The sequence below is a fragment of the Ctenocephalides felis genome, unplaced genomic scaffold, assembly GCF_003426905.1.
Source record: "Ctenocephalides felis isolate EL2017-DRISC unplaced genomic scaffold, ASM342690v1 CF-g0.4_SCAFFOLD_02869, whole genome shotgun sequence".
Classification (NCBI taxonomy): domain Eukaryota; kingdom Metazoa; phylum Arthropoda; class Insecta; order Siphonaptera; family Pulicidae; genus Ctenocephalides; species Ctenocephalides felis.
This window is the reverse complement of record NW_020539023.1, coordinates 1-10224: the sequence shown is the minus strand read 5'-3', so window position 1 is coordinate 10224 and position 10224 is coordinate 1. Positions and strand designations below refer to the sequence as shown.

Genomic DNA, 10224 nt, shown 5'->3' with positions numbered 1-10224 from the left:
TATTATCATAAAAAATATATTATTATTTAAACTGTTTATATTTTTGTAGTCTAAAATGTCAGACGTGTGGAATTATTTCAAAAAAAGTAGACAAAGAAAAAGCGCGTTATATTTATTGCAATAAAATGCTTTCTTGCAAAGGATCAAGCACAAGCAATATACATAATCATTTGAAAACAGTACACGATAAAAAAACGAAAAAAAATTGTCAGATGCCGGCTCGACTTTGCAAACATGTACACAGTGGCGTACCTAGAACATTTGCCGCCCGGGGCGATCTCCAGATTGCCGCCCTTTCTATTACAAATAGTGTTTTTTTTTTAATTAATATAAATAAACTAGTCGCGCATGGCATCGTGCATTAAGGCAAATTGCTGGAACTTCCCGTACCGAAACATAAATTTTTTAAAAAAGGTTAAAATTTTTTTGAAAACTTTGAAAAAAAGAATTTTAAAAATTTTGGAAAAAATTGACTTTTTTGAAAAATCTGTTTTTTTTATATTTTGAAATTTTTTGAAAATTTGTAATTTTTTTTTCAAATCAATCGCGCTGCGTAGCTGTTTTGGGGACAAAATATCGAAGCGCGTAAGCGTCGCGTTGCAGTCTAACGGATAGACATTGATACGAAACCCATAGAAATGCAAATTAAATTTATTCTTATTATTAAAATCTCTAGAAAATATCAGATAATTTGACGTGTATATCTAAAATACCTTATGATCATTTTGGACCGCCAAATGTCTTTTTATTTTTTCTTATTGAATCTCTGTAACTACTAGACCTGTCTTCCCAAAAACAGTTCTTCGTTTAGGTAATACAATGAATTGAATTGAATTATTTAAATCGGACGCTTCGTTTTCTCAAAAACTAAATTACAAATTTTGGCTTTTTTGTTCATTATCTTTGAAACAGCTGGACCTGCCTTTATCAAAAACTAATTAGCACGTCTTATCAGCACGAATAGAATGTTTTGTTCAAATCGGTTGATGCGTGTTCCTACAATTATCGACGAAAGTTTGTATCTAAAAACATCCATTTTTTCTAAGGTATGCCAAAATTCAGAAACTTTTGAAACGTAAAGATATATAAAAATTTCCACCTTCGATTTTTTTGCGATTACTATAGTCTATAACTTACCCTGCGGAAAGTTAATAAATTATTAAGTTATTTAATCAATATTAATTAATACTCAGAGTAATTTTTTTATATGCACTCGTTAACATATTAATACTAGTGGAGCGCATGGCATCGTGCCTTAAGGCAAATTGCTGGAACTTCCCGTACCGTAATTAAAAATTCGAGGAAAGAAAATAATTATTAATTATTTTCTTAATAATTGCTTTTGAATAATTTTAAATAGATTATTCATTACATACTGTGTAATAACTTTTAAGTGCTTTTTAAATTGAGCGTCGAGCGTATTTTTATGAACGAGTCCATTTTTTGGAATTTAAAAAAAACGTTTTTTATAAATATTTTGAGAATTTGGAAATTTTTGAAAATATTCGATTTTTTTTTTAAATTTTCGAAATATTCTCAAATTTTTGTGAGATTTTTTTTTTTTGAAAACGAAAAAATTTTTCAAAAATTGAACTTTTTTGAAAATTTCTATTTTTTTTTTGAAAATTTACAAAATTATTAAATTTTTTGTAAATGCATTTTTTGCACACTGCCTACTCAAGCAAAATGTTTTTTGAATTAATATAATCGGATGATTCGTTCTCTCAAAAACTGCATAATCATTTTTACATTCCAAAACCGCAAAATTGCCTTTTGCAAAAACGCCTCGCAATCGAGTACGAACCGAATGATTTTTCAATTTTATAAATCGGTTATTCCATACAGTCGAAAACGTCGAAGACATTTGTCTAAACCATATAAATAAACTTCAAAATTAAAAATCTTGGTACGGAACCCAAAAAAGTTACGCAATATTAAAATCTCTAAAATTTCTGATACTAAAATATCTGATAATTTGATGTACATTTGTCCAATAAACATTTTTGATCGCCAAATGACGCGTTTTTAACTTATTTTTATTGAGAGTCTATAACCGCTGGACCTGCCTTCCCAAAAATTTAATCAGTTCTTCATTTCGTCAATACAAGTAAATGTTTTATGAATTATTAAAATCGCTCCGTTCTCTTAAAAACTGAGTTACCATTTTTGGCACTTTTCGGACCTGCCTTCGCCAAAAACTAATCAGCACGTCTCCTTATCAATACGAATCGAATGCTTTTTAAATTATTCAAATCGGATGCTTAGTTCTCTCAAAAACAGGTATTTTTGCACATTTTGCTAGGTATCTCCGAAACGGATTGGACCTGCCTTTGCCAAAAACTAATCAGCACCATTCATCTCCCTATTATTAGGCATCGAATGTTTTTTTAACCATTCGAATCGATGCATCCGTGCGCCCGAAAACGTGAACGAAAAAATGCGGACACACAAAACACACACATGCATTTTTGAGGTATGCGAAACCTTCAAAACGTGAAGAAATGCAAAAATTTTCATTTTCGGTTTTTGGCCAATTACTATAACTAGAAATGAATAAGTTGCTTTTTACAACTATAGGTAAATTAAAAAATGCCGCCCCAAAATAAGTGCCGCCCGGGGCGGACCGCCCCCACCGCCCCCCCCTAGGTACGCCACTGCATGTACACAACCACTTATTTTTAATTTTGTGAAAAAAACTAGGTTAAAAGAAATAGTGTCAAAGCTCGCTGCATTAGATGGACTATCAATTAATTGCATAATAAATAGCTCGTTTATAAGAGAGTCATTACAAAAACGAAATTGCTTACCACAGAATAATTCTAGAGTTATGGAACTTATTTACAACTTTTACAAATCTATGAAACATGAAACTATAAATGAAATAAACTGTATGAAAAATAAAGGACAAAAATTTTCTATAACTATAGATGAATGGACAAGTCAAGGAAATTGAAGATATTTAAATATTTTTGAAATCACATTTTATCAAACAAAAAAATAATTAAGATTTTCAAAATTAATTAATTGAAACTACTCGAAATAGAAAATACTCGCGGCTTAGCTTAATTATTTTTAAAACTAAAATTGATATCATCAAGGATGTATCTAATATTTTTTTTTAATTTAATAAATGTTTTTTTTTATTTTAAATTGTTTCATTTATTCGAAAACTTGAATCTAGATCTCGGATTAGTGTAAAATTTTAGGCTTAAATTTATCTTTCTAAATCCTGAAACCTATTACAAGATGTCTAAGTCATAAAATCTATGAAACTGGACAAACCTGATCAACTGATTCAAAACTGAACAAAAACCAGGAACAATTAGGCTTGTTGACTCCAAAATTTTGGGGAACGAAAAGATTTGGCCAGAAATTTTGGCTCTAAATCCTGAAAGTCTAAAACGAAACCTACAGACATAAAAATATTTAGGCTTCCTCGACAACCTATTTTACCAGTTTAAAACAAATTTAGGCTCAATCATCGTACCCATCAATCCATCCATACTTTCCTTGGCAAAAATTTCCCTTTCCCTAATTTTTTATCCTTAAATCAGACCAGATAAGCCTGGACATGCCTAGAATTATCACCGCCCCTGCCCCTCTGACTGGCCTGTCTTAAACTATGATTAAAATTCTGATTCATAAAATTGGGCGACTGCCTATCTAAGAAATTATTAGGACTATTCGCCCTATTGGGCGTGAATTGACCCACCCAACTAGGGCCAATTTGCCTAAAATTAGGCGGAGGAACTTGTCCAAAATTCGGAGGCAGTTGACCAAAATTAGAAGGATGCTGACCGAAATTTGGATCGAAGTTATTTTGGCGTAGATTTCTCCGTTCTAAGGTGGAATAATCGGAGTCTATGCTGGAGTAGATGTGTTCAGTGGCATTTGAGGAATTTGGACGTTGCGTGTAAGGTTTTTCCTTTTCCTGGAACTTCCTCATGTTCTTTTTGGCAAATTTTGGAGAAGGCGTACAAGTCGTCGCAGACGAGTAATTGTTTTCTTCGTAGTTTTCAAAATCGTACATATCAGCCTTGGCGTTTACGTTGACACAATTCTGTTGCCTAATGGCACCTGTTGTCGTGTTATTCTCTAAAGTATAAGTAGTTGCTGCCAGTTTTTGCAGCTGCTGCAAATTCTTACCAACTTTCGGTAAATTGTACAGCAAGCGTTTTGTAAAGTTTTTATCATCAGTGGATATCACATCTTTAGCAGTCTTCAAAAAGGGTTTGAAGTCTTCATCCAGGTCATGCCTGTGTAGTTTCTGGTCCTTTAATACTACCAGACGTTTCTGGATTGCTAAATTTCTAAAAACCTGGCGCAAATTCGGTTTAATCCACTCAGTTTGCAAAAAGTTGCGCGTTAAAATCAAAACTAGGCGTTTGGAGTTCTCAGAATTCTCTTGAACACTTGTACCTTGTCCATCACGATGCAACAAACAAATCTTAAACTTATCCTTCAAATTCACCAAAACATACTTCTGCAAATACTCCAAATCCTTTTCACTGTACAAAATCATTACATCGTACAACAAGTTATCGAATTCTGGTTGGTCGAATAAGGTGACACCAAATTTGGAGTGCAGACAGATTTTCAAACTTTTTCTAAAAACAAAGCATAGTAGGATGCTGAAGATTACTAGAAGGAATAGAATGAGTACAGTGGCTAGTAAGTAGATGTAGTCTTGTAAAATTTCACTGTTTTTGACGTAGAATTCTGAGCAAACGTTTTTGTCGGATTCGATGTTCAAACGTTGGATGACGCCATCTGAAACGCAGTGTAAATTGGATAAGTCTTGGATTTTTAGCAGGTTGTTTTGGACAAAACTAGCGACTTTTTGCAAGTTTTTGCAACAGCATGCATACTGGTTTGAACCTAGCCAAATTTTTTGCATGGTTTTCATGTTCAAGTCAACGAAGTTGACTAATTTGTTGCCATCCAGTCTTAAAACCTCCAGACTGGTCAAGCCCTTGAAAGTCGTGTTATCAATATGGGTTAACTGATTATTTTGTAAATATAGTTCTTTTAACGCGTCCAAGTTAACAAATTCAAAACCCTCAAACACTTGTAGTTTATTATTAGACAAGTCCAAAGTTTGCAAGTTGAGTAAACCAGCAAAAGTTTCATTACTAATCACCTCGACGTTGCTCGAGTTCAAATACAACTTTTGCAAGTTTTTGCGTCCAATAAAAACATGGTTGTCAAGTTTCTGGAAATTATTACCATCCAAATAAATTTCAGTTGCGTAAAAGGGTATATTTTTTGGTATCTCTGTACTACTGGTGCCATTATTGGCAGAACTTCCACAATCTACAATATTGGTGGACCAGTTGAGATTGTTTAGACATTTGCAGTTTGATGGGCATATCATTTCACAATCGCAAGCAAAAAAGTCACAACAATGGCACAAGACGAAACAGTGGGACTTATACTCGCACAAGAAGTTTGAGGATTTCATTGTTTTTAGTTGTAAAGTTTTGCTGGTTCTTACATTGTTTTCAACGTTGCACACAATGTTCTCCGAGTCCATGATTTTGGGATACCTGTGCGTTATCAAATCGTTGTTGGAAATATTATTTATATTTAGCAAAAAGTCCATGCTGCAATCACAACGGAAAGGGTTACCACTTAGGTAAATTTCTGTGTTGGTTTTGCCACCAGAGTTTTCCAAAACCTTAGGCAACTTCAAACTATTCAAATCCATTTGTTTGATTTCATTCGCGTACAAATCAATCCTGGTTAGGTACTTTTTATAGTAAAAACAGTTAGCGTGGATTTTCCTAATAAAATTATTATTTATAAACAATAATTCTACGCTATCAGGTATGTTCAGGTTAGAAATTTCCGTCAATCTGTTATGACTAGCATCTAAAGTTTTTAGTTTCAACTTGTCCTGGATTTTGTAGTAGTTACCCAAAACTTCTATATAGTTGTTGTGGATATCCAACCACTTTAGGTTAAATGGTACAAAAGCGTAATCAAACCAAATCAAATTGTTCTCCGACAAATTCAACCACAGTAGGTTCAACAGACTTGAAAAAATACCATCAACGTCCATTAGAAAATTTTTATCCAGGCGTATAGCTTCTAAATTCTGGTTACCATCAAAAGTATCCCTATCAATTTGCTGGATTTTGTTTTTAGCCAAATTCAAAACCTGCAAGTTTGGTAAATTTTGGAACATTGGTTTGGACAAGTTGCCTATACGATTGTCTATTAACCTCAAACCTGTAAGTTGGTTTAAATTTTTGAAACTGTCGTTCTCAACATTTTCAATCAAGTTTTCGCCCAAGTCTAAACTTTTAAGCATCTGCAAATCCTGGATTGCTTTAGGAATCCTGGTGATTTGGTTAGAACTCAAATCGAGTTGTTTTAAATCCGAGCAATTTTTAAAAGCGTTGATGTCTATGGAGTTGATCAAGTTGTTATTTAAAGTCAGTTTGCTTAAAACAAATAAACCGTTGAACAAGTTGTTATCGATTTGGTGCAACCTGTTTTCAGCCAAGTTTAAGGTATGCAAGTTGTACATAGGTAGGAAAGCGTTTTCGTCAACGTATCCGATGGAGTTGTTTTTAAATCCAAAATTTGTAGAAAGAACAAATCTTTGAAGGTTTTGGAGTCTATACGTGTCAACGCGTTGTTGGATAAATTCAAAACAATAAGTCTGATCAAACCTGTAAAAATATTTTCATCAATATGATGGCTGGACAGTTGATTAAACTCAAATCAAGCACCAAAAGTTGTTCCAAACGATGAAACAAACCTTTGGGTAACTCGAATAACAAATTGTTTTGCAAATGAATCTCCCTGATTTCTCTTGAATTGAATAACAAGAAATTTGGTAAACTTTCAAGTTTGTTGAACGACAAATTTAGGATCCTTAGACTAGTCAAACCTATCAAACTTTCACTGGACACGTCTGTAATATTATTATGTTGCAAGTGCAGTTGTTGCAAACGCCTTAATTTCGAAATTTGCCAAAAATCACCAATATTTGCCAACCTGTTGTAACTCAGATCCAAAGTCACCAATTCTTCGCCTCCAGAACAACGTTCTGCACCTGCAGAAAACCCTAACTCGTTTGCAGATTTGATACGATTATCAGTCAAATTTAAGGTCTGCAAAGATTTTAAAGGACACAAAGTATTCTGTTGCAACAAATTTATATTATTACCTGCCAGGTTTAGGCTTTGGAGTTCGTTCAAACCCTGGAACGACTCTTGGGATATGTTCAAGTTTTTATTAGCGCCCCAGAGTTGGTTATTAGATTTCACTGATAGTTTTTTAAGTTGGCTCAAACCGTGAAATGCAAATTTAGGTAAGAATAAAACTTACAATTTTCTATATTCAACTCATTTAAAGCCTGGAATATCAGGAACAAACCGTCCCCGATGTTGCTCTCGAAGAGCAACATCTCGTTACAAGATACGTTGAATTTGGTCAAAATTTCTAATTTTTGGACGGTGACACCTAAATTTGAAAAGTTTTCGGAACTACGTTCCAACGTCCTGATTTTACACGACATTTGGGTTTCGGATAACACTTTGGTAGTCTCATCCTTTTCGTATTGACACAAAGAATGGACACCATGTACCACAAAAATAATAGGATAAAAATTTGGGCGTAGCCATTTTGTCTAAAATTTAACAAAATTATATAAAATATATACTAATACATAATACTTAAATAATACAGTAAAATATATCTTAATTAATCATACTATCTAGTATCCTGGTTAATCCTGGAGTCACTGTATCCAAAAAACAAGTCACCACACAACTTTTGTTCACCACATCACCACAAATTAAAAAAAAACTTGGGAAAATAAAATAAAAACAAATCCAAAACTTTTTTGTTGATCATTTGTTGTTATTTGATTTTAACTTTTTTTGTTTGTGTTTTATTTTATAACTACAGCTTTTGGTTACCACTTTTGTCTAATTTTAACTGTCTTATAGTTTTTGAACCTGTTTTTTGTTGAACAAAAGATAATATTTCACGCAGGTCGTAAAAAAACTGTTCCCAGGATCAGACAAAAAACTTTTTTAGAGTCCTGGAATATTTTTTGTGACCACAAGATTAATTGAACGTTGACACAACTTGAGAGAAAATGAAAAAATTGAAGCAAAAAGCACTTTTTTGTTGTTATTTTTGTATCACGAGCACTAGATGCAACTTTTTTTTGACGTCCGACAGTTTTAGTACTAAATTTAGTAACAAAAACCAAAATTTAGTAACGTACACACTAATTTCCAACATTTCCAAAAATTTTTGTACAACTAGCAATTTGTAGACACAAAAATAGTTCTTTAAGGTAAATTTTGTTGCAAAAAACAAATTTCTGGATACACACACTAATTTTTTTCACTTTCAATTAACTAGTACTAAAAAATAGTACTGTATACTAAATTTAGTCCTCTTGACACAAATTTTCGTACAAAATTCTAGACAAAAACACTAATTTTTATAGTTAGTCCAAGTTTTTTTTTGCATAACACACTAACGATACTGGATCTAATTGTTTTTCAACCACGAAGTACTAAAAAATTTAGTACTAATACTAAATTTAGTTATCAGGAACCCAAATTTAGTATCAAAACAGCATACACACACTGATTTTTAGTTTGCACCAAATTTGTGGCACAAACAATTAGTGAAGCAAGTTTAGTCAATTTTAACTACCAAGTACTAAAAAATTTAGTACTAATACTAAATTTAGTTAGCGAAAACTAAACTTTAGTATCACACACTAATTTTTGAATTTATATAAATTTTTGCACAAACTGTATAAGTTTGTACAAATTTGGTAAAGCAGGTTTTAATGGCTTTTCAAGTACTAAAAAAACTAGTACTTTATACTAAATTTAGTTAGCAGGAACCAAAATTTAGTACCAAAACAGGATACACACTAATTTTGAGTTTGTACAAATTTTGTTAGACACAACTATTTTAGTACAAATTTTGTATTTTTACTTGAGTAAGTTTTAGTTCTAGTACTATTTTTGACCACCAAGTACTGAAAATACTAAATTTAGTAAGCACAACTAAATTTTAGTATATAATCAGCATAAATAGTTTCACTTTTGTTGCACAAAATTGTTTCAAGTCAAATTTTGTGGATAATCGATTTTCAACCACCAAAGTACTAAAAATAGTACTCGTGCTAAATTTAGTTAGCAAGGACTGAAATTTAGTACAAAATTCTGGACCCACACACTTTTTTGAGTTTGCCCAAGTTTTGTTGACTGATGATCCTGGTTGTTTTATCAGTTTACTTTATTGTTTTAAGTCAAATTTTGTTGAATCGATTTTCAACCACCAAGTACTAAAAATAGTACTTGTACTAACATTAGTTAGCAAGGACTAAACTTTAGTACAAAATTCTGGACGCACACACTTTTTGAGTTTTTTCAAGTTTTGTGATGCCGGTTGTTTTATCAGTTTATCCAAAATTGTTTCCAAAGTTTTCGACAACCACCAAGTACTAACAATATTAACACAAACTTTTGTTACTAAAAACTTGCACTTTGTCACAACTTTAAAACAGTCTTCACTAAAACTCCTTTCACAAGTAGAGTTCTTTTTGCTCTTCAACAGATTTTTTGTTTTTTTTTCAAACTTCTCTCTAAAACTTTATTTATCAACCTATGCTCCAGTTAATGTATGCATATTGTTTTTCGTTGATGTCTCACAATTTTAGTAGCACCTCCACTACCTGTGAAGTGTGAATGCGGACTGAATTTCATTTTACCAGGACTGGATGGCAGGCAGACCGCCAGACAGGGACGGCACTATGCGTGTTTGGTGGTGGTCGGAGAGAAAGAGACGGGGAGAGGGCGTGAGCGAGAGAGGGATAGAGCGGGAGAGCAAGATAGGTGACGGGTTAGAGGGAGACGGGTGGGTTAGAGTAGAGTCTTTTTGCTCTTCAGTAGAGTCCCTTTTGCTTTTAAGTAGATTCCTTTTTGCTCTCCAGTAGAGTCCCTTTTGATCTTAATTAGAGTTCTCTTTGCTCTAAGTAAGGGCCTTTTTGTTCTTTGGTAGAGTCCTTTCTGCTCTTCAAACTTGTTAAGTATTCCCAATGGAGGTAACCTGAACGTTTTTTTGTAAGGGACGCATCGTCTCGTATTCCGATACGATGGACAGTCGCCAGCCAGGCGGAGTCGTCTGCATGTCTTTCACACATCAAGTGCAAATTGCATTAGGGATATAAGATATTTAATT

At 33.0% G+C, this 10224-nt stretch overlaps 1 pseudogene; it reads right to left on the bottom strand.

Moving 5' to 3' along the window:
• Window positions 1-3550: 3550 nt before the first annotated feature.
• Window positions 3551-7417, bottom strand: LOC113381404 (annotated as a pseudogene).
• Window positions 7418-10224: the final 2807 nt, after the last annotated feature.